Source organism: Corvus moneduloides, chromosome 9, assembly GCF_009650955.1.
Source record: "Corvus moneduloides isolate bCorMon1 chromosome 9, bCorMon1.pri, whole genome shotgun sequence".
NCBI lineage: Eukaryota > Metazoa > Chordata > Aves > Passeriformes > Corvidae > Corvus > Corvus moneduloides.
The window spans coordinates 30,782,612-30,807,001 of NC_045484.1; the positions used below are offsets into that span (position 1 = coordinate 30,782,612).

The 24,390-nt window shown below is 49.2% G+C and overlaps 1 long non-coding RNA gene across 1 annotated transcript in view; it reads left to right on the forward strand.

The window, feature by feature from the left end:
- Window positions 1-24,390, forward strand: part of LOC116447853 — a 41,560-nt gene that overhangs the window by 1,727 nt on the left and 15,443 nt on the right. The window contains exon 2 of the long non-coding RNA XR_004241713.1: window positions 23,928-24,138. This is a non-coding gene — a long non-coding RNA (uncharacterized LOC116447853). The remainder of the gene's footprint in view (window positions 1-23,927; window positions 24,139-24,390) is intronic.

Below are 24,390 nucleotides of genomic sequence, written 5' to 3' on the forward strand. Positions count from 1 at the left end.
AAAGGAAGATTCTCCAGTGCTGCAACCTTCAGCTATGTGGAGAATTTGGGTTATTTTTATGCTCTTCTGAGGAGCTTAAAAGCAGAAATCTCTGTTAGGTTTATAAGGAACACGTGGGTTTGTAAACCATGAGTGGTGCTGGGAGTAGGATCTGCATCTGTTGGAGCTGTGGGAATAGCTGTGTAAATCCAATGGGTTTGTGGGGTATTCCCAGAGTTTATTAAAACTCCAATAACATTTGGGAGCAGTCACTAACAGGAGCAAGGATAACAACGATTCCCAATCCCCCTCAAGGAGTGATGGGTCCATCCCGAGCTGTGGAAGGCAGAGCCATGGGATGGGTCCCCATAGAAGGAGCAGTGCTGGGATTTGGATGCCACTCCCAGCACAGCTGAGGGAAGGTCAGTCCCTGGCTCCAGGTGGCTGCAGCCATTGGGGAATGGGCAAAACATCCCATCCATGGAAAAAATACCCTTTAATGGGAGCTCAGCTGCCTTTGCTCACAAATTCCTGCACCTGGGATGGGGCAATCCCAGAACAAAGGGCGGAGAGGAGTTGGAGTTGCTGAAGCCAGTCCAGAGGAAGCCCTGGAGCTCCTCTGCTCTGGAGCCAGGCTGGGAGAGCTGGGATTGCTCAGCCTGGAGAGGAGAAGGCTCCAGGGGAGCTCAGAGCCCCTTGCAGGGCCTGAAGGGGCTCCAGGAGAGCTGCAGAGGGACTGGGGACAAGGCATGGAGGGACAGGACACAGGGAATGGCTTTAATGCTGAGCTCCAGGTTGCTGCTAGAATGACCATCCCACAGATCCGTATCTAAACCTTTGCTGCTCCACCTCTGCTCTCAATCTGCTTTTCCACACCTTTGGGCAGCTGTTCGGCCTTGGAAAATACCTGTGCCAAGGCATTAAGGACATTGCTGGACAAGGAGGAGAAGGAAATGGAGTAACTGGATTTTTACCATGACTCCACACAGTGATGCTGCCCTGTCCCTGTGAAATGGGTCATTCCCTCTTCTCCCATGGCACTGGGAGCTGCTTGTGGATCTGGATCATTCCAGGAACTCCCAGGAGGAGTTCAGGCTGCTCAGAGGGCAGCAGGTCCCAGCGGGAGCAGGAAAAGCCCCGTGGGCTGTGGGATGCTGACTCTGTGGAACCACCCTCATCCCAGCTGGAAAACTCTGTATCCTGTGTGCTGGAGTTTTGGGGGTCAGATCCAGGGAAAAGCAGCTTGGAAGTGCAGGATAAATAAAAATTCAAATGGTCTGGACACTAAATTATGGCATAGCAGGAACCAGTGGCAGAAATAGGATAATTATTCCAAAATAGCTTCGCATAAGTCAAAACCTGAAAGATATTGGGGATATTTTCCCCAAATGTAGTTGGTATAAAATGGATGAGATACTGGATAAAAGTTAATTTTAGCTTGTGTTGGGCAGAGTTAGGTTCTGCTGACAAAATCTCTGGTCCTAAGGAAACGTCCTCCTCAGCAGCCAAGCCATGGGATTGCACAAGGAGCCATAAATCCGGCCTGTCCCAATTCCTGAGCTCAGCACTGCCCCAGAAATGCTGCTCCTTTCCAGCAGCGCCGTGTGGGCAAGTCCTTTGGGATGTAATTTATGTCTTGATTTCCTTATGTCGAGGTTCCTCTCAGCCCTGAGAAGTTGCAGAGGAGGATCAGCACTGGGATTGCTCTGATCCTACAAAAGCTGCTCTGGGGCAGTGCTGGATCATCCCAGGCTGGTGCTCAAGGATGGGTCATGTCCTGCTTCTCCCGCGTTCTGCTGCTGCAGCAGCTGGCAGGGATTTGGGGTGAGCCAGCTTTGCTCCCACTGTTTTCCCTCCTGCTGATGAAGGCTCTGGGGTTTATTCCCTGCTGGGTTTGTGCAGCTCCTAAAACTTTTCCAAGCAGCCTGTGGAGGGTGACAGGAATGCAGACATTGGGAGTATCCAGGTGTTGGTCTGATCCTGCAGGGATTCTGAGCGCTTTGGTTGATGTTAACACGAGGTGGAAGCTCCTCAGCAGGGAGGAGAGGCCAGACTTGGCAAATTGCCTCGGCGAAGGCCAGAGAGAATCAGGGAACCACTGGGGCTGGAAAAGCCCTCCAGGATCATCAAACACAGCTGTTCCCCAGCACTGCCCCATGTCCCCAAGTGCCACATCCAGAGGGATTTTAAGTCCCCCCAGGGATGGAGACTCCACCACTGCCCCGAGCAACAGCCCTTTCCATGAGGAAATTTTCCCAATATCCAGCCTGAGGCCGTTCCCTCTCCTCCTGTCCCTGTTCCCTGCCAGCAGAGCCCGACCCCCCCGGCTGCCCCCTCCTGTCAGGGACTTGTGCAGAGCCACAAGGTCCCCCCGGAGCCTCCTTTGCTCCGGGCTGAGCTGGAACCTCGGGGAGGAATTTGTGAATTCTTGAAGAATCAGAGCAGAGGAGAGCAGGGGAATAACAAGCCCTGGGAATAACAAGCCCTGGGTCATCTGGGCGGCGCTGCCGTGTCTCCCTCCAGGATAAGAACCCAGGGGCACCTTCCAGGTAGGATTTGCTCCATGTTGCTGTTCATTTTATCAGGGAATTTGTCATCAGCGTTGGCTGAAGTACAACAGGCTGGGGGGAACTGTGGAGCTGTTGTTCCAACCTGGCCATCAAATGTCCAAAAGTCTTGGATAAAGTGAGACATTTTAACAGTTTCTGCCAGGAGAGATTTATTCTGGGCAGAAAAATTGGGATTTATCTGGGAAACCAGGCAAACACCCCAGAGATAGAAAGTTTGAGTTGTTTAAAAATACAAGAGATGCAGGGCAAACAACCTCTGGTCCCTTTAGTGCCTGGTGACAAAGCTGTTTTATCTTGGAGTTACACAGCATCTGGATGTTTTCCTCTCATGCCATGGATCAGTTTGGGAAGCCATGGATTGACTTCCTCAGTGACTCTGAGAAGCAGGAAGAAAATGAACATTTCACTTGTGATCAGGTGAGGAAATGGAGATTTCCGTGTCTTCTCTGGCAGAAAATACTGATTTCCTTTGTGTGATGGCTGTGGGTGTTAAAATCCAAATTCCCGAGCTGGGATGAGCAGGGCCTGTGGCTGTTCCCCTTTGCAAACAGGAATCACTCCCGTTCCCTCCTGCACCCCTGGCAGCTCCCTCCATCCCAGAGAACAGATGATGACAGGAATGGCTGGGCTGGAGCTGTGACCGGGGCTAATTTCCAGATACACCAGGGAAGGGCTTCCTTTGATCCTTGGGATTTACACTCCATTATCTCCTGGGAGTCAGCTGCTCCAGAGGCAAGGCCCCACCAGCTCTCTGCACTTCAAAAAGGGCTTTAAGGCAGCTGATAATTTCACTTTTAAGTTTTCTGGGCTCTCCTATTGCCAGTCTTGATCAGGCGTGTGAGGATGAGTTCTAAGATCGGTGATAAAGTTTTATTTTGCCACGTGGGTCTCTGTTCTTTACTGCCCTCTGGTTTTGTTGGGTTTGGGGGTTTTTAGGACAAAGGAATCCAGATTTTTTTTCTTGGAGCACTCTTGGCCTTTCCTTCTGTCCTCATTTCTACCACATGAAATGATCCTCTCTGCTCCTGAGGATTTCCCTCCGTGTCTGCAGGATTTTTCATTTTAATGACGAGGGAAACAAATTGTGGAGTTGTGTGTCACTCCTGGCTCTTTGCTGGGAATTAGAACAGAATGAGGGGGAAATTAAAGGAGGGAGAAGATCGTGGCCATGCCCAAATGAAGAGCCCACTGTGATTATTGTGGGCAGAAAGCAGCCAGTGTAACAGATAGAGTTGTGTAATTGTACTAATTAAGAAAGAAATCAGGGCTTTGAGAGTTTATAGAGCCTTGGGTGTCCTGGTTTCTTTAGGGCATGGTTTCAAATCCATTGGCAGAAAATACAGGGAACAGACAGAGCAGAAATGGGGGGGAAAAAACGACATAACTTGATCTAGGAAATAGTTTTACAGTGGGTTTGAAAGAGTCTGCACCCAGAAGGTAACAGTGTCTCTTTTAAAAATTATTCTTTATTAATAAATATTAATATTTAAATATTATTTTAAATATTATAAGAACCAAAATCAACACATTCATTATTTTTAAATCAATGTCAAGAATTATTCAGACTTCCCAAACCGTTCTAAAACCTGCTGAGGCTGTAAATTTGAATGTTGAGTTAATTGTAATGAACAAGAAGTTGAGTTTTGGAAGCGAAAGCTGTAGTGGGGAATGAGAGCCAGCGTGCTGGAGGGCACAGCTGGGATAAAACAGGGATTTGGGAAGTGCTGGTGTTTTCTCCCTGACACCCCAGCTGCTTTCTCCAGTCCCAGCCCAGCACAAATCCAAAAATACCAGCTGGATTTTAAGGGAATAAAGAGAAAACAAAACTCTGCCAGTTCAAAACCCCTCATCCAAGAGTCTCCTCCTGCTCAGGTATTTCTGGAATGGAGGGAAAAAAACCCCTTTTTTTCCCAAAGGGAGGTCCCTAAAAATCCCCCACCTCCAGAGAAGCCCATTTCTGCCATTCCTTCCTGGCCAGCCCTGAAGTCCTTCAGCCAGGAATGTTCCTCCGTGGGATTCCCAGCAGTGAATCCTTCTCTTCTCCAGGCATTTTAAAGGATGTGTGTGGGCTGAGGGATCCCAGAGCTTCTGTTTTACAGGGATCAGCTGCCAGAATGGATGTCCTGGAGGGAAAACCTGGTGACAGAACTTCCCAGTTTGCTCAGCAGGTGCCAACAGGAAGAGGGAGAAAGCAAGGATGGATCCCAGTTTTTGTTACAGTGGCACAAAATGTCCAGAGTCTGGTGATGTTGTGAGGGTGGGGAGGCCCTGGAATGGAATTCCCAGAGCAGCTGTGGCTGCCCCTGGATCCCTGGGACTGCCCAAGGCCAGGCTGGACATTGGGGCTTGGAGCAGCCTGGGACAGTGGGAGGTGCCCCTGCCCATGGCAGGGGTGGCACTGGATGGGCTTTGAGGTTCCTTCCAGCCCAGGATTTTATGATTCATGAGGCAGCCCAAAGCTGTCACTCTTGGCCTGCAGAGGATATTTTTTATGTTCCTGTTTCCTGCAACTTTTATTTTTTAGTGGGGGAAAACAGTCCCTGAATTTTGTAGCATCCTCTGACAGGAAGGATCCTAGGAAGTTCCTCCGGTGTGACAGAGCCAGTGCAGCTCCACTGAGCAGAATTTGTTCATGCCAGTAGGATCTGGATGAGAAATCCTATAAAAGACCCTGTTTTCCACTGCAGAACTTCCTGGGATTGGGAAGGACTGTGTTTCTCCACTGAAGCATCACCAGCCACTTAAAAAGTCCTCTTGGCTGTGCCAGGGGACACATCCCAACAAAATTCCTGCTTCCACTGCCGCCATCTCAGAAAACCCAGCCTAACTCCAGGAGCTTTGGGTCTATGGACCGAAGAGAGCAATTATTTTCTTTTCCCTGGTAGTGAATATTCCCAATTATTTCATTTCCTACGGAGACATTTGGCAAGCAGCTCCCTCCCCAGCCCCTGCCAGCAGCTCTTGTTCCTAAATGAAACAAGTTCTTGGCCTGGAGGGAGCACAGCCAGCAAATTTGTCAGCGTTGGGCCAAGTGATACTTTCATTTGCCCTGATCAATGACATTTATTTCAGGCAATCCATATTCCAAGGGCATTTGTCAGGTTAATAAAGAGCCTGGGGAAAGCAGGGAATTCTCTCGAAGGAAAACAAAATCCTGGGCCATTTCTCTGGTGCATTTCTTTGTGTGTGTGGCATCACTGGTGAAATATTCTCGAAATTAACTTTCAGATCAGTGACTGGAGTCAGATTCCTCGTCCTGGTTCAGCTGCCTTTGCTTCCCTCTGGAATTTGGCAGTCCTTGGCCTGCTGACAGTTTTCCTAAGGACAAGAAGTTCTCAGCCCTGGTAATCCAAGTGCAGTGGGTTCCTAACCCAGGCTATTTCCAGACTCAGAAAAGAGGATGTGGCTGGGACATTGAGGATAAAACCTTGGCCCTGCTGGAGTTAAATTCTGATTCCCACTGGTGGAATGAGGATTTCAGTGCAGGACTTTTGCTCAGGTAGAGAATCAGATCCATTGCAAACCCCAAACATCTCCAGTTTGTCTTCAAAGCCTGGTTGCCCTCATGTGTTTTTGATGCCCAGGTACAACTTCCAGCGGTTTCACCACAAATTCCAAGTGTGGAATGGAAGGAAAATGAGGTCTGTGATGGAATTGTTTCCTTTTATGGGCACAGATTTCAATTTTGCTAAAAGCAAAAGGCCTCTGGCAAAGAGCTTTTGACGTTTCACAGGACAGGGATGACAAGGCAGGGTGGAAGGATATCAGAGAGACCACAGCGTTGATCAGTGAGCTCAGGAGACCACGTTTGTCCATACCTGGAGTCTCCCTCTGCCTTCCATTGGGACTTCCCGAAGGATGAGACAGCAGAGGGATCACAGGGATGTCAGAACTCAGCCAGGGGGTGATTCAAGGCTTTGTTATCTATAAAATTGTGTTGGCCCCAAATGTTTTGTTTTCTCTTCAATCTGCCCCCCCAGCCCAAGATTTTTATGGAGGCAGAGCTCTGGGTTGGATGGTCCCGGTTGTCCCTGTGGAGATGAATCCTGTGGGAATTTGCCAGGTTTGGGGGGGGGGGGCTGGCAAAGGGAAAATCTTTAATTTTCCTCCTTCCCATAAAAACATCCTGCTAAAGAAATGTTCTGGATTCTGTTCAGAAGTGTTCTCAGGTGGGATTGAGGAAGGTGGTCGGAGCTCCCAGGTGGGATGAGATGAGCCAGCGTGGCTCCTGTCAGAAAGGAGAATCCTGGAATCCCAGACTGGTTTGGGTTGGGAGGGATCTTAAATCCCACTCAGCCTCACCCCTGCCATGGCAGGGACACCTCCCACTGTCCCAGGCTGCTCCCAGCCCCAATGTCCAGCCTGGCCTTGGGCACTGCCAGGGATCCAGGGGCAGCCCCAGCTGCTCTGGGCACCCTGTGCCAGGGCCTCCCCTCCCTCCCAAGGAACAATTCCTTCCCAGTATCCCATCTCAATCCCACCTCTTTCAGTTTAAATCCATTCCCCCTTTTCCTGTCACTCTCTGCCTGTGTAAAAAGTTCTCCCCCTTTTTAAATTCCCCTTCAAAGACTGGAAAGAGCCCTAATGTGTCCCTGGAACCTTCTCTTCCCCAGGGTTTTCCAGCCTGGAGAAGAGCCCAACAGCAGCCCAAGGAGGCCTCCTTTTTAAATTTCATTTTTTGGTTTTGCTGATGGCTTCCCTTGGTTCCCAGCAGGATCAGGTGGAGCCTGGGGAGGGAAAGGAATGTGTGGATAAAAGCAGGAGGGATGTGGGGTCACAGCAGCTCCAGTTGGGCTATTTCAGGCTGTCAGGGAACTGGGAATTGCTTTACTTCACTCAGGCTGTGCTTCCTCTCTCCTGGTTTAGTACAAGACAACACTGGGGTGGAGCATATCCAAGGCAGGATCCAGGTGGGATGGGATGAACCACAAAGGAATCAAGGTGGGACAGGCGCTTTTCTTCATTCATTTCCCATGTTTGTGCAGTCACTTCCAAACCCAGGCAGAAAGCTCCTGCAAAAGGACCAAATGGATCTCACAAACCTCGACCTCATGGCTAAAATATGTCTTCCCCTGGCTCTGCTTGACTTTGTGAATCATTTTAAACAGAATTTTATTTTCCTTGGAGGAGGAGGGAAGGGCAGAATATTAAAATAATCTTTGCTTGTGCTTTTCACAGCGGTAATGAACAGACAGAGCACGTCCTTGTGGAAGTCCTTCCCCTCGGGCTTGGGGAGCTTTGTGCTCCCTTTTCTTTCTGCCACTTCCCAACTCTTAATAATGTTAATATTTAAACTATTCAGGGGTTTGCATCACCTTCACTGATTATTATCTTTAGCAAAAATTACACCAGAGCCTGTGTTAACTAATAAATTCTCTTTATTCTGGGCCAGAAACTCCTCCCTCCAGCTGAGGACGTGATAAAGGCTCTGACATTTTACTCCTGGATTCTCCCGTAGCTTAGCAAGTGGGAAAAAAACCAGGGAATTTGCAAAGCCAGGAGGCCGCCTCGTGTCTCGGAGGGGAGTTTCCCTCCTCCTTATTTCTAATGTGGTAACTCTGTATCAGTTTAAAAAGTCTCTTTTCCCTTGGAATCCCATTTGTTTTCAACATCAATTAGGAAGGAAGGGACCATTTCATTGGAGTTGAAGGGCAGCAACCCTGAGTTGAAATTCAGGGTATTTTTTCCCTCCCCCAAAAGCCCCCAGAACAGAGGGTTAATTTTCCTTTGCCATGGGCTCGTGTCCTTTAACAGAACCCCTTTGTTTGATGTCTTTGGTAATTGTTTCATGATGCAGTGGCCCAAATCCTCTGGGATGTCCCTTTTTGTGCCCAGCAGCTCGGGAAGCCTGGGCCCGCTCCCCTGGCAGGGATTACTTTCTTTCCCCGCACTCAATTCATAAGAACCAGAGAGGAAATTGGGAATTTCTGAATTTGGGGAGAGGGGGGCGAGGCTGTTCCCTGGCGCTGGGGAATGGGAACATCCCGGTGCCACCTGGCGGCAGCAGATCCCAGGATTTGGGGAGATTCCTCCTCGCCTTTGAATCACTGCGGGATGAAGGGCAAGTCCAGGTGATGCCTTAAGAGGCCACTTAAAAGCAGAGACTGGACGGGAGTGAGGGAATAAGGCAGGTGTTTATCTGAAAGGCCTTCAAAGGTACCCCTGGGGAGCCAAGATGGGCCCTAAGATGGACAACAGGTCACGAGTTCTTCACACTTTTATAGGTTTGGTTCATTTGCATAGCAGGGTTAATTCTCCAATTAAAGCTTCAGTTTAATGATGTAATTTCCCCTCAGCTTGCCCCCCCTTTAGAGGCTTTTGGTTTATAATTTTGGGCCTAGGACAGTCTGGGTGACCTCGGAGAGCAGGCCCGGAGAGGCTTTGTTATGTCTGCCTGGCACAGAGAGCAGAAATGAACAGGCCACAAGAAACTCCAGAGTTACACACTGGGCAGTGCAGGATTTGAAAATAGAAAAGTTAAAACCTAAGGCATCACAGGCACTGGCTGCAGGTTCAAACACGGGGGGGCCTCGTGTTTTTGCGTTGGTTTTGTTTCCTCCATCACAAGCAGCTCACGAAACGCGCCGGGCTGGTCAAAGCTCACAGGCTGCTCTTAACGCCTGGCAGGAGATGAGAGAGCAGAGAGGCCAAAAATGTGCTGACAGAAGGGCAGCAGCAGCAGCAATCCTCATTTCAGGAGTGCAGGAAGGCAAATGTTTGTACCCCAGAGCGTTTTCCTCGGGAAATGAAGTCTCTAAGTTCAATAATTTCTGTGAAGGAGGTTTGAAATCCAGCTCGGCTTGGTGTAAAACACTGCTCACCTTACTGAGAGCGCTGGGCCCCGTGGAGTTCACACATCTTCACTAATTACAGTGGCACCAACTCAGTTTTTAATTAGTGCCAGCCTCCAGGGACAAGGGATTTGTCCTGGTGTGAGGAGCAGTTTGCTGCACATCTTCCTTGGGAATTGTGAAAGAAATGATGGTGAAGCACAGGGAACTGGGGGGGTGCCAGGAATGATCCCTCAGTGAGCTCCCAGAACCACGGGATGGGAGCGGGGTGGGTCTGGAAGCGGCACTGAGGCTGTTACAGCATGGACTGGGAATTTGGGGCTTGATGGTGAGGGACAGAAATGGGACTGAAAACCACATTTCCAGAGAGCTCCTTGAGCACATGGGAGGGCCTGGAGGGACAGGACACAGGGAATGGCTTCCCATTGCCAGAGGGCAGGGATGGATAGGATCTTGGCCAGGAATTGTTCCCTGGGAGTGGGCAGGCCCTGGCACAGGGTGCCCAGAGCAGCTGTGGCTGCCCCTGGATCCCTGGCAGTGCCCAAGGCCAGGCTGGATTTTCCCTTTTCCCTCTTGGATGCAACAGCCCCTCTCAGCAGCTGGGGCACCTCCCTGTGCTCCCTGACCCCACAGAAGTTTGGGAAACACAGCCAGGTAGGATTTGCCGTGGGTTTTGCTGAAAAACCCCGGAGCTGTGGTGTTTTATCACATGTTCGAAGCTCTTTTGCCATCTCGTGGCTGCCGAGGGAAGGGAGGGGAGCGGCTGCTCTGTCCCGAGGATTCCCCGATTTCCTTCGGGAGGTGTAAATTAAACATCGGGAAGTTTAGGAAGTGTTTCCTCCGCTGGAAAAATTAATATCCCAGGAAGCAGGAAAATGCCCTCTTAAAGCCCAGGCAGTGACAGCTCTTGAATCTCAGAAGGGTTTGGGTTGGGAGGGACCTTAAATCCCATCCAGTGCCACCCCTGCCATGGGCAGGGACACCTTCCACTGTCCCAGGGTGCTTCAATTCCAGCCTGGCTTTGGAATTTCCAGCGGCACCTGGAGTGGGCATTACATAGAATTCCCTGAAAGCAGTGTCTGCTAAATGGATTTTGCCCATCAAGCCGTGGTTTTACTTACAGCTGCTCCCATTTTCCAGGAAAACAGCACTGCCAGGATTGGGAAATGAGAACAGGGCTGGAAAAGCACCCATCCCCGGGCAGAGCCAGTGCTGCATCAATTAATCTCTTCCATGAATATGCATGTCATGATTCCCTCCTCTTTCTTTCAGCACTGTAAATCTGCCACAACCTCATTGTCTTTTCATGCTGTTGGGAGGCTCGAACCGACTGTTTCAATGTTGTCATTTGTGGATTTTAATGTGCTGCACGCAGGGAAAAAATCCTCTTGGAAATTATGGGCAGAACCAGATGCTGTGGAAGGAAGCTCAGCGTTGTTACAAATCCATGTGCAGCTCCCCAGGATAATCCTGAGGGTCCCAGGTTATTTTTGACCTGTTCAGAAGGGTAAATGTGAACCATTTATTACCTTTTCTGCAGTGAGAATTGGCCTGCTCCAACCCAGGCACTACACCTTGATTTGGCCGGGGTTTGTAGGTTGGATTGTTCCCTAATAACCAAAGAAATTGGGATCAGCTCAAAAATGTAGAAGCTCTACCTACATAGAAGTTATTTAAATGGGAGGAGAATTGGGTTCTATATAATTCAGGAGGTGATTGACACACTTTTATCATTTACTTTGAAATTTTATTTCATTTTTTTTTGAAGTAGAAGAAATAACAGATATAAAATTATGTAGAGAAACTGTTGGAATATCGCTGTTACACATTGATTTTAAATATTTATTTCCTCATGGGAACTCTGTTAATGGCTCCCCAAAGTTCATCCTTGTCTCCTGAGAGGGGAATTCTCCTGGTATTCCTGATGGAATTTACTTTGACCCAAACCAACCCTTCCTCAATGGATCAAATATAAACCCAAATAGCTTCGTGTTGGTTTGTTTCAAATGGCTCGATGTCTAAATCAGGGAGGGGAAAGATTTTAAAAGGAGACTATTGGGGGCAGATTTTCTTCTCAAGAGTTAGACCTGGAGGAGAACTTGAACCTCAGCACAGTGAGGGGAAAATCTTCCCCTTTTTGCTGCCAAATCCAAGCAATCATCAGGAATGTGGGATATCTGTGGCTCTGAGGGAGATCCCAACCCAGCAGAGCTGAGGTGGGATGGGGGTAACTGGAGGAGCCCATGAGCCACCACCGAGCTGCAGCTTCAGGGACCTGCAGCCACTTGAGTGGTCTCCTGAAAAAAATGGGCTGAAAAGACTGAAAAGTGAAAAATCCTGCCCAGAAAATCCCTTCATGCTCTGGAACAGGAGCAGGATTTGGGGTTGGCAGGCCAGGAGAGGGGGGCTGTTCACGGAGAGCACCCCACACTTGGTTCCACTGTCCCACCACTGCTTTTTCCCCTTAAAATCCTGGTTTTGTCAGAAAATAGGTGACAATGAGAATGATTTTGTCAGTACCTGAAGGAGGAGGTTGGAACTAAATGATCTTTGAGATCCCTTCCAACCCAAACCTACAGAGTTCCCCACAACTCCTTGGGCTGTTGTTTCATAACCTGAACCATTTCAGCCACACGTGAAAAATCCAAATTTTCTAAGGCCCTTCTTTTCCCCCACTTTGGTACACAAAACAAGAGTTTAGTGGTTTGGAGCACTGGGATCTTCTGCCATCCGAGGCCCATGACATCACTGACTGGCTGCAAATTAGTCAGAAACCCCATTTAAAAATAGCCCCCTTTTCTCAATAGATCTGGGCCTTGTTTGCACTGGAGCATCTGGGCTGGCTTAGCCAACAAAAGCAAAAGGCAGCCCTGCTCACACAGCGGAGCCCTGCAGCTGGAAAGGAGCAAACGGGGATGCTGCTGACAGAATTGTTAATGCTAATAACGCCGGCAGGGCTGGGAGGGACATTCCATCCTCCTGGAGCACAGCAGCGCCGGCCAGAGCTCGATTTGGGACAGGTTCAAAAGCAGCTGTCCAGAGGAGTTTGGGAAAAGAGTTCAGATTCATGGGCAGACTTGAGGCAGAGCTGTCAGGTAGATGAAAAATGGACTTTATGACATTATTCTGCAACTTGTGGCACGAATAATTCCCTGTTTATAGCCCTGTGAAGCTGATGTTCCCTGGGTGCTCCCAGCAGATGCAGTTTCACAGATCAGGACAAATTTGGGGATGCATTTAAAATGAGGAAGGTGGTTTGGCTCGGTTTAGGGTGGTCCTTTCTCCTTTTTCCTGGTTTCCTTCAGTCACTGTTGATCTTCCTGGTTTCAACCAGTGGGATATGCCTGAGATCCTCTTGGGAAGGCAAAGATCTCATGAGGATCGTGCTATGGAAATGTTGCACTGTTTCTGAGGCAAGGCAGGAGCCTCGGAATTTACCAATGAATTCACTTTCCTAAGAAAATTCCCACGTTAGGATGAGGAATACTTGAGGAGTCGTTAACGTTTTGTGTGTTTTCTCATCTCTGCCGGGCTGTGACACCGTCGGTTGGGCAAGGAGCAGGGGATGAGCTGCATCCTGAGCTGGGCCCGTGCATCTGGAGAAAGGAATAAACAGAGCAGGAGCCAGCTCTGAGCAGGTCGGAGCTCTGCAGGAGGGAAGGACACCTCGGATGGAGCTCTTCAGGAACAGCTCCCAGCCAGGAATGCGAACAGTTCCGGGCCGAGGGAAGCCGGGGGCAGCTGAGATCCCATTCATCCGATGGAAACCACCCCCGGCTGCCAACGCCCCGCACCTTTTCCAGGGAAAATCCAGCTCCGGATTTTCGCCTGCACAGGGAGATGGGACACGGAACTGAACTTTAAATTCCACAGCTCTTTATGAGCTCTTATCTTCGCCCTTCGATCTGTGGAACCTGTCCCTGCTCCGGGAAGGGCAGCCTGTGTCCCGCGGGGTGGCATCCAGGGAGATTATCCAACACCTGTGGAAAAGCCTCCCATCCGCAGCTTCCCTCTGGACCTGGCTCTGGTTTAGTCGCTGCGATTCCAGGAGAGGACTGGAACCTCTCCAGGTGCTGCGGGTGCCACCGGGGCTGCCCGAGGATGGCTGCTGGGGAAACTCCAGCTCCTCCTCCTTTTCTCCTCCTCCTTTTCCTCTTCTCTCTCCTCTAGATGGCCCTGTGGCCCTGCCTGGGAGACGCCGCTGCTCCCGGCAGGAGGGAGGGAAGGAGGGATGGATGCTCCCCGCTCCTTCTTGGAGTGTCAGCTGCCAAAAGGGTTTAGTTCAGCTTTTAGCAGTCTGTGGGATGACAAAATCACGGAATTGTTTCGGTGGGAAAAGATCTTTAGGACCATCGAGTCCTCCAGCACTGCCAAGGCCACCACTGCCCATGTTCCCAAGTGCCACATCCACATGGATTTTAAAACCCTCCAGGGATGGGGACTGCACCTCTGCCCTGGGCAGCTGTGCCAGGGCTGGAGAGCCCTTTCCAGGACGAGATTTCCCCTAAAATCCAGTTTAAGCCCTGCCTAAACCTCCCCCTAAGACATCTCCTCAGCTTGTTACCAGGTATAGTGTCACCTGAGAAGAAGCCAAATCAAAAACCAGCAACATTTCCTATTAAAGCCAGGTTTAAAACAGTTTAGAGGAGTTAATGAAGCAGAGAAGACCTCATTCACGGTGAAACAAGGCAATAAAAGGTTTGTTACTCCTGGGAGCGGCTTCCACTGCAGAGTATCTGTAACACAGGTGCTGCACTGCCCTCGTAACTCACTCAGGAGCTGTTCACTCCTTTCCATAATCCTGCTTTTCCCAGCACTGAGGATGACCTCTCCCAGAGCCTGGCCACTTAGGTGACTTCAAAGCGCTGCCTGAAAATGCTGGTGGCCAGGGGTGGCTGCAAGGCTCCTTCCTCCTGCTCCTTTTCTCACCAGGGGTGTCCTGTGGCTCCACATCCAACAAGGAGGGTGATCAAAGGTACCCAGCGAGCAACAACCTCCACCAGGGGTGAGAGAACTCAGGCTGGAAGATCTCTTTTATCTCAGGCACGCTGTAAAATATGTTAATAATTTAGAGCATCCAAGGACAAAAAGACAGCACTTGAAAGGGAGGTGAGAGAACGGCACGAGTTTTATGAGGGCTGTTTGCAGAGCGAGGAAATCAAACAAATCTTTCATTTGACTCGAGTATGAGAAAGAGGTGTGAGGCAATTCTTAATGAGATCGATGCCCGAGGCAAAGTGCATTCTCTGGCTCTTTTGTGTTTGGCTTTCTTTTTTTTCTCTTCCTTTTTTTTTTTTTAATTTTTTAAAAATTTAAATAAAAAATAAAACAAGGAACGATCTCGAAATCCCGAGGTCAGCTCCCTTGTTTTGCTGGCGTGAACAGCCCTAAATGTTGGAAGGTTTGCCTGGAAGTGGAGCCCGGAGGGGCTGTGGGGGCTCTGCCAGCACCACCATGTGAAGTTGGAGCACTGTCAGGGAGTTTGGGATCTCCTATGGCTCTGAGATAACCAGGAATTCTCCTTAGATGCTCCACGGGGCATCGTATAACGCCCCAGATTTTGGGGCATGACAGGGAAGCAGTTTGAGGTTTTATTTTGTTTTCCTGAGAATAATTCCCTGTTCTCCTGACAGCAACAATTTACTGATACCCCATAGGGCACCCTGAATTAGGATTTTAGGGCCCCACCCACCCCAAACACCTTCCACAGGTGGGTCCCTTCTGCAGGAGATGCCCTGAGCCTTTAAATCTGCCCAGTTTAGCATCTCTGAGCACAGAAGGTAGAAGTGCTTTTCTCTGTGGAGCTTGCTGGTCATGAAAATATTTTTGGTGTGATGGGTGAGTTCAGAGTAATTTTACAACTTCTTCAGCTTGTTATCTGTATTTAACCAGCCCCTGGGTGGGGATCAGGCTGCCTTTCCAGTGTATTTGGGTGCAGGAATTTGAACAACCACAAGCTTCTTGTGGAGAATGAAAAAGGAGAATCGGCAAATCTTGTACAGATATTTTGTCCTGAAGTCAGAACAGCCCTGAGTAACCTGGGGAGAGGGTGAGGGACCAGCCCAAGCTGGGCAGATGAGTCTCCCAGCTCCCTTTGAAATCTTTCCAGCCCTGCTGGATGCTGCAGCTCTGATGGATCCCGTGTGCCTGCAGAGCCGGGGCAGCTGTGAGGTAAAACCACGGTGCATTCATTGCTAAATGACAATTTATGTGCCAGGAAACGTGTGTTAGTGCCACATTAAAGCCCTGCTAATTTCTCCTGATTAATTGCAGCAGCAATATCAAGTGAATTATTGATTGGGCTCTCGTTACCACAGCAGCTGTCTGTCATCACCCTGTGGTGGTTTGTGAGGACTCTTCCCCTTGTCGTTCCTGGGCTAGAACTCTGTGATGGATCATGAGCTACATCCCCACAAGGAGCAGATGCCAATTTCCCTGCTGCCAGGGGTCACATGAGGAGGTATTAAAGTTTAGAGGAGACGTAGAGTGAATAATGGAGCAGTACTTAAGGTGGTGTTGAGGATTGAGGAATGAAACTGTCTTGGAAGCACAACCAAGGGTGGGAGTGGATCCAACTGCAGAGTCCTGGAATGGTTTGGGATGGAAGGGAATCTAAAGCTCATCCTGTTCCACCCCTGCCATGGTCAGGGATGCCTTCCACTATCCCAGGGTGCTCCAACCTGGCCTTGGACACTTCCAGGGATCCAGGGGCATCCCCAGTTTCTCCAGGCAGCTTTTGGAGAGGGAAGTCTCTGTGTGCTGAGGTCAGCTTTCATTTGGACTGTTCTTCCCTTGAGTGCTGCACTGTGGATCAGCTCTGCCCAGTGAGGCCCAGCTGGGGATATTCCAATGTGGAATTTGTGCTCACACCGTTCCTTCCCTCTGGAAGGAGGCACACGAGCCTCTCCTGCCACTCAAGGCCAAGCCAAGCCTCGTGCCTCGCTCAGGGCAGGCAGGGGGAGGTTTATCCCCACCTCCGAGGCACAAAAGGCACCACCACAACTTTAATGTTTATTTGTAGGTCAATGTCAGCCTGAATTCTCCATTCCTGGTGCTCCCTGCCCGGCAGTCACTTCCTCTGGACACTTCTTGGTGCTTGAGCTTTGTTCCCAGCACTGTAGGAATGCCTGGGAATGTGATCTGTGAGGATTATCCAGCTCTGAGGGGCTGTGACCAATGGCAGTGACAGGGCAGAGCTGGTGGAGTCACTGCAGAGAAATTAAAGAGCACACTCCACTCCCTGTGATCAGCTGGCAGCCAGGGAGGAAGGAAAAGACAATGGGAAAGAAAGAAAACACCCTGATCCTTCCATGGCCATTCGCATCCATCCTGGGAATTTCCCCAGGAAGAGCCAGGCTGGCAAAATGACCACTCTGATTAATTAGCGAAATGAAAAGGCAAAATGCAGGAGTTGGGGGCGAGGAGAAGCATCTCCTCAGGGCAGGTATTTGCTGCTGAATCCAGCACGGTTTGGCCTTGCCCGCCGTTCTAAACTGATTTTAAGTGAAGCTTTATTAATTCCTGCAAGCCTCAAATGAAAGGGAAAGCTGGAATTTCCAATGGCAACACACAGGAAAACACTGGGTGCTTTGCTAAGGAAAATATAATCTCCAAAGCTGGAGCCAGACGAGGGGAGTTAATTTATGTTGACTGGAAAAATAGCAACTATCCCATAAATCCTGCAGGAATGGGCTGTGCCAAAATTGTCCATGTAAAACCCAAAGGAACCCTTCAGAGCAAGAGAATTGCTTTTGGGGTGACAGCAAGTGGAGGGGAGGAGCTGCCAGGCTGTGATCTTAAAAATACAACAAATGAGATGTGGAGTAAATCAAGAGTAGAGACCAACGTGGCAGCATCTTCCTCTTTCTCCAAAGAGTTCGTGTCTGGCAGGACAAGAAGGGCTCTGGAGCTGCTGCTGAGTCCTCACAGGAGGGATCAAGGTTTGTCACAGAGCCTCGCATGTGGTTTCAAAACATCTCACAATTCAGTGTTATTGTAGGAGATAATATTCTTACCTGCAGTGAAAATAAAGGTGAAGGGAAATTCCAGTACAACCAATTTATGTGCTGAAAAATGGCGTTTCAGCTTAACCCAGAGGGTCGGGAAATCTGCATTAAATGGGGTGAGAGCTGCCAGTTTGCTGCTGTGGTGTTGAGGGGTTGCCATACTCCAGCTGTAGGTAAATGGAATAAAATCATCCTGCCCAGAGCCTTCAGGCTCTTGGTGGCAAATCCTCTTCATCCCCACTGATTCCATGGCTTTTTTTCCCATGCTCCAGCTTTGGAGACTGCCTGGCTTGGATGAAGTGCAAGGAAAATAATCCCAAAATTGATCTAAAACCTCCCGACACTAGGCAACGCTTGGAAGTGCCTTGGGTGGAGACTTGGTAATGCTCCTGGCACCTCTCACAGGCTCCGTCCCCTTGTCCATGAGTTTTAATGTGGAAGTGAAGCTGAGCAGGGTCAAAGGATGCTGGGAGGGAAGTGCTGGTGTTGGAGGAGGAACTGGGAACAGGGCTCAGGGTGGAAAGTTGGGGCCATAGACACAAACCTGCTACAAACTCTGTTATTCTGCTGCTGTTTTCGGTGCAAGTTGATTTTATTAAGCATTTAATTCCAAGATTTTGATTCACTTTTAACGTTTATCTGTTTCAATTCAATTATTTCAAGGTACGTGGTTTTGATTTACCACAGCAGCTTAATTCCTTAAAGAAGAAAACCAAAGAGTTTCCCAGTAACTTCTCCCTCCCTGTGTAAGGCTAAAAAGAAATGAGGAAATTAAATGTTTAAATCTTTCCATCTTTTTTTGCTGTGCAGTGATACTGACACAGGCAAACCCCGATTCTACACCACGGTAGATATTTTAAAATTAATTTCTGTTGCAGTGACTGGACCCTAATTGGTGTTACTGCATCAGCTGATGGAGCAGTGCCAGCTCCGGGCCTCTGCTTTGGGAGATTCACCTGTGGCTCTTAAGGACAGCAGAATAAAAAGGTCCTGGAAGGGACCTTCAGGATCACTCAGCTCCACCCCTCCTGCCGTGTCTGCCCACGCTCAACAGTAAATAACAAAGTACAGGCCTTTTCTTTTTGCAATCAGCAGCTGAAGGAAAATTGGTTGAAGTGGGAGCCAGATTGTGCCCAGGTGTGCGGCTGGAAGTGGGAAAGGTCCCCTCATTCCCCTCCTGCAGGGCAGGGGCAGTGTCCTGCGAGCTGAACACCAGAATTTTGGGGCAGCCACCCCCCCCAGCCCTTGGCTTTTGTCCCCCAGCCTGGCAGCAGTGGGCAGCTCCCTCAGTGCTCCCCTGCTGCCACAGCCGGCATCGGGTGCTTTCCATCGGGAAGGACAGGCTCGGGCTTTATTCCACCTCACCTGGGCTCTGGATCCAGGTGAGCTCAGCTGCCTCGGTGCCTTTAATTGTCATTATCAGAGACAAGAATCCCACACCGGGTTGGGAGGGACCTTACAGCCCAAACCATCCCATCCCATTCCACCCGTGCCGTGGCAGGGACACCTCCCACTGTCCCAGGCTGCTCCAAGCCCCAATGTCCAGCCTGGCCTTGGGCACTGCCAGGGATCCAGGGGCAGCCCCAGCTGCTCTGGGCACTCTGTGCCAGGGCCTGCCCACCCTCCCAGCCAGGAATTCCTTCCCAATCCCTAATCCAAGCCTGCCCTCTGGCAGTTCAAATATCCATCGGTTTTGATCGAGTTCGCCGTGGCCGCGTGGCTCTCTTGATTAAAGCCAGAGCTGCCACTCCCCCTCCCGAACCAGGAATTTGGGAGCAATCAGAATTTCCAGTGGTTCCCATCTGTGTGGGACCAAAGGAAACCCTTTGTCATGGTCCATCGCCTGTCACTGCACAGATCCCCCGGACTGCTCTGGCTGCACCTTCCTTCCCATGGCAGATCTGGGAGCATTTTGGCTTTGCTGAGGAGATTTATCATCTTCTGTGGGAGCTGAGCTCTGGATTGGCATAAGAGAAACCCATGGGAAGCCAGGGAGCTGGGAAACTGCTGCTCATCTTGTCCCAGCTAATGCTAGGACTAGGTTTAACCAGCTTTAATTATAAAGCCACATTTACAGAAATCTATATCCAGTTTTATACATTTTGCTGTGTTTTATTTTTAACTATGGAGCAAAAATTTTTTAAAATTAGGGATCTTATTTATTTATTAAATAATATTTAATTTAAAGAGTAATTAAAAATTATCAGGTCTTGTGGTGAAGTAGATCTTCTGTAGCTGCACCTTTCAGATGTTACTGATTGTACAGAGTTGTACTTAATTAATAAATTACAATATTATTATTAGCTGTAAAGCAAACTGATTTCTGTGGGTTTTCTCACTTGTAAATCGAAGTTTGTTGTCATAAATAGTCAAATATGACAAGAATAATTTGTTAGCAACTAATGTAAAGGTAGATTAGGTCATGGCATAATAGTTGGATCAAGTCAGGGTTATCAGTTTTACCTTACTGCCTTTAGCCTTTACCCAAGAGCAGCTGTTCAACATTTCATTGTCAGTTTTAAAAGTTCCCCTCTCTGATCCATTGCTATTCCTAAATGGAATATGCCTGGGAAATGAAGAATATTTTGGCTTTTTTTTGCAAAAGCAATACAGAAATCACCCTTTGGTGAAGTCCCTCCTGTGCTTGGGGATGAGTTACTCACTCCTTCAGATCCTGCTCCGTTTGTGCAGAGATATCAAAACATAATCAGGAATATCTGAGGGCAGTTTGATGCTCCTGGAGCTTTGTCCGTGGATTACTGCTGGCGTTGTCTGCCACTGACAGCCCTGTCTGTGGAAGGGATATTAGGGAAAAAATGTCTGCAGTGAAAAACTCTGATTGTGCTGCTCGTCTGGGAAGGAGTTTAAATAATATCATTCCAGGCTGAATATGTAATTTGGCATTAAAATCTCATAACAGGATTAGCCCATCACTCACAGACCCTGCAAGAAGAATTTTCAAGGCAGTTATTTATGTGGAGAAGCCAAGACACTTGTGCTTTTTCCAGGCAGATAATGGGGGCTGGAGAATGATTTATGCCAAATGGAAACAATTCCTCATAATTGCATGAAGTGCTTAATATTCCATCTCCTCCCCGTTAACAGGAAACTGTCTGGCTTTCAATTTATGGTTAATTTGTAATAATCAGACACTAAATCTATCATGTGCTCCTTTGCACTCTGGAATCAAATGAAGCCTTTTCCCCTGGGAGTCTCCTTCCAAAGCCCTGCTCACCCCTTGCTGTCAGTAGCACGATTTCCTTTCCTCACTTCACGTGCCTCTAATCAGCCAGGAATTAGGCATTTAATTCAGCTGGTTTAGGAAATAAAATCCGTGCATTCCCATCTCCAGCAGATCAAGAATTCCTGGATATTCTACTTGCATCCCAGGAGTGGAAAATACTTTGTGCTGCAGGTTGGGAATAGCAGCAGGTACGGAGCAGGGCAGATTCACAGAATCCTCTGCCGGTGGGATTTTGTGGGTTTTTGGGAGCTGGAGAGGCTGGATGAGGAGCACAAACTGCCTGGGAGCTCCAGCTCTGGAAAGGTACAACTTCCCCAAAAATCAGTTGGGATTTCTGTATCCAGCATTGCTGTCAGAGGAGTTTCCCTGGGAATTGGTTTTGGTTACAGTGGCATGTTCATTTTCTGAAGCTTAAGGATCCTGGCTTGGGCTCCCACTAAAATCCCACAAACTTTAATTTAGTGGGATGGCCTGAAACGGGGACTGTGCCCTGGAGCAGCCCCTGACATTAACCAGCTTCCCCAACATTATAATTTCAACCTGAAGTGCTGCCAGACAGGGCAAGGAGCTGATTTTGGAGGCTGTAGGAATGTAAATAGTCAGAAATATCAGAGCTGGAAATGCACAGGTCGGGTTCATCCTTAGGGGGAAAAAACCCCCCCAGGCTGGCAGTGAGGTCTGTGAATTTATCTTGGTTTTCATGAGTGGAGGAAGAAAGCAAAAAGCAAAGATTGTTTCAATGAGATGTGAAAATTCCAAGCCCTGGGAGCTCTGCAGAAGCTGAAACAAACCTGCTGAGACCCCAGGCTGCACAGGGACACGCGTGGGATATACCTGCAGGCTCCAAATCCAACCCTGGATGTTTATTCCAAGCAGGATGGAGCCAAGTCTGGAAAAATCCACCATGGATGTCTTGTGAGAAACCAAATCCCCGCCTGCTTCCAGAGCAGGGCTGACTCCCTGCACAAGGAGGATGCCCCAGGGAAAGGGTGAAAGTGGGAGGGAGAGGAGCAGGGCTGCTTGGGGGTGGAAGAGTTCAGTGCAAGGTCTGACCGAACAAGAAATCCTTTGTTCCCGAGCAGGAGAAACCCAAAGCTCCAGCAGGGCATGTCAGGCTGCTCCACTCTCCCCCAGCACCTGCGGATTATCCTGATGGGGTGATGATGATCCATGCACAGGGCTTGGATTTATTTTCCCCTCTTCACAGCTGCTGGTAACATCCTGATCGTTGGGACGATGTGAGGAAGTCAAATCCATCCTCAGAGACTGAAATATGTTTTATTTTTGGTGAAGTTTGGGAAGAAAAAAGGCAGTTCGGAATGAATATCTGTTTTGGAATGACCCTGGGAGAACCCAGCACAAAACAACCACAGTGTTCTGCTGCAAACATGTCAAGTCTCTGCTATACCTTGATTTTTCTAGGTCACAGAAATACAGCCTGAAAGCTTAAAGGTCATTCCTGAATATCCCTAGGAAAAGCCGGACACAGAAAATGTACTTGGCTACAGTCAGAGAAGTGATTTGGCTCAGTGAGTCCCTGAGCCCAAAGATACCAAAAATGTCTGGATTATTTATAATCCCTGTGGAACCTAACTAGGTTGAGAAATACTCTCCTGTCATCTTTTGGTTCCTCCCCAGAAAGAGACTTCCCAGACCTTTAAGCAGATTTTGAGGATGACAGCTAGCTGCAATCCAGGAGTCGCTGCTAGTTTTGAAGCACTGCTTGATTTTAGGGAATATCTGAAGGAACTGTTTAAAATCCAGTAAATCTCCTTGCTTTCTCTTGGATTAATGAAATACCTGGGAAAAAATAGTGCTGCAGCCACCTGCCCTGTGGCTTTCTGAAGCTTTCTCCAGGCTATTCCATCAGCCCAGCAGTGGAGCAGGATATATTTTATATTGGATTGCTTGGAATTAGCAAAGGCAAGTGTGTCAGGGAAAAGAGCTGGAGCTGCAGCTGATATAAGATCCTTTATTGGGTACACACACGTTGCAATTCCATTTGCCAGGAATCCATGGAGAACGTTTCCCTCCAAGCACAGAAATGCTGGGAGAGGATGGTTTGCAGTAGGAGTGTGAGGAATAAAACCCCGGGAGTCTTGCAGCTTCCTTTGGTTCCTGAAGCAGCTCCTCTCCCACCGCCCCAGGGCTGGGCGAGTGCTGGATCTGCAATATTGATTACCTGGGCCACGGGGCCTCGTTCGTAAAGCCTGGGTCCAGTAGGAATCCATCAGGATTAATCCTAACCTGGTCCTTTTCACTTTGCTGCTGCCCTGGTGGCTTTTCCAGCTCCATCCATCTGTTAACACCATTTCCAAAGGCAGCCTTGGAAGGCTGTCCCTGCAAGGGAAGAGCTGAATGCGAGGCAGGAACCCAGCTGTTGTCAGCAGGCCACAGCCATGACGAATGAAAATTTAACTTCTCCCAGATGTTCTGCCATCCTTCCCCATCTCCTGTCCTTCCCATTCCTCAGCCCTTTCATCCTGCTGCTGCTGGAGGTGGTGCCCGTGGCCAGGGGAGCACTGGGCTCTCCATAATGGATGTTGACAGAGAAGGGAGCAGCAAAGGGAGAGATCCAGCCCTCAGCCATGGCCAGAGCTGGAATTTTAATGGATCAAAGGCATCCAGACAGCCCCTGCATGAGGGGAGCATCTGGAAGAAATAATAATCAGAGGTTGAGGGGGCTGCTTGGCATCTTCCAAGCAGGTCGGAGCAGTGCTGGAATGGGGAAATTGTCCTTTAATTTGAGGCTGTTCTTGGAGGCTTTATGGTAGGGCCTTGCTGGCCAAAGGGCCTCCCAAATCCCTTGGGAAGGGCTTAGCCCCTCATGAGGGGGTAATAGGAAAGCTTGGAATGGGAGTCAATCCTATTATTTTGTTGATTTATATTTTTCCATGACATATGCAGCAGCAGTTGCTACAACAAAGGGCTGCATTTATAAATGATGCAAATTGAATTTTACAGGCATGCACATGTAGCTGCTCGTGTCATACATCGGGTTTGGATTAATGGATTATGGGATATTATAGGCCAGCATGTCTATACGTATTTCTAGGAAGGAATTGTTCCCTGGCAGGGTGGGCAGGCCCTGGCACAGGGTGCCCAGAGCAGCTGGGGCTGCCCCTGGATCCCTGGAAGTGCCCCAGGCCAGGCTGGACACTGGGGCTTGGAGTGACCTTGGATAGTGGGAGGTGTCCCTGCCCCTGGCAGGGGTGGAACTGGATGGGCTTTAAGGTCCCTTCCATCCCAAACCACTTTATGATTTTAGGATTTTTTTTCCTTTTCCCCGACTACTGAATCCTGAATGATGTTTCCCTTCTGATTCAACTCATCCCAGGCTGACCTGCAGCATCCCCATTTCTAAGTCTGCACTTCAAATGCTGTCACACAAGAGGTTTGCTGATGCACACGGAATTCTGCTCCCGGAGCTGTGGGATGGCATGGGAAGCATGTCAGCAGCCGTGCCTGCGAATGGGGGGCTGCATCCTACAACTTCCTCGCAAGAGGAAGAGCAGACACTGATCTCTGCTCTCTGTGACAGGAACAAGGTAAGAGGGAGTGGCTGGAGCTGTGCCAGGGACGTTTAGGTTGGATATTGGGAAAGGCTCTTCCCCCAGAGGGTGCTGGGCACTGCCCAGGCTCCCCGGGGAATGGGAACGGCCCCGAGGCTGCCAGAGCTCCAGGAGTGTTTGGACAGCGCTGCCAGGGATGCCCAGGGTGGGGTTGATGGGGTGTCAGTGCAGGGCAGGAGCTGGATCCATAATCCAGTGGGTCCCTTCCCACTCAGTTTATCCTGTGAT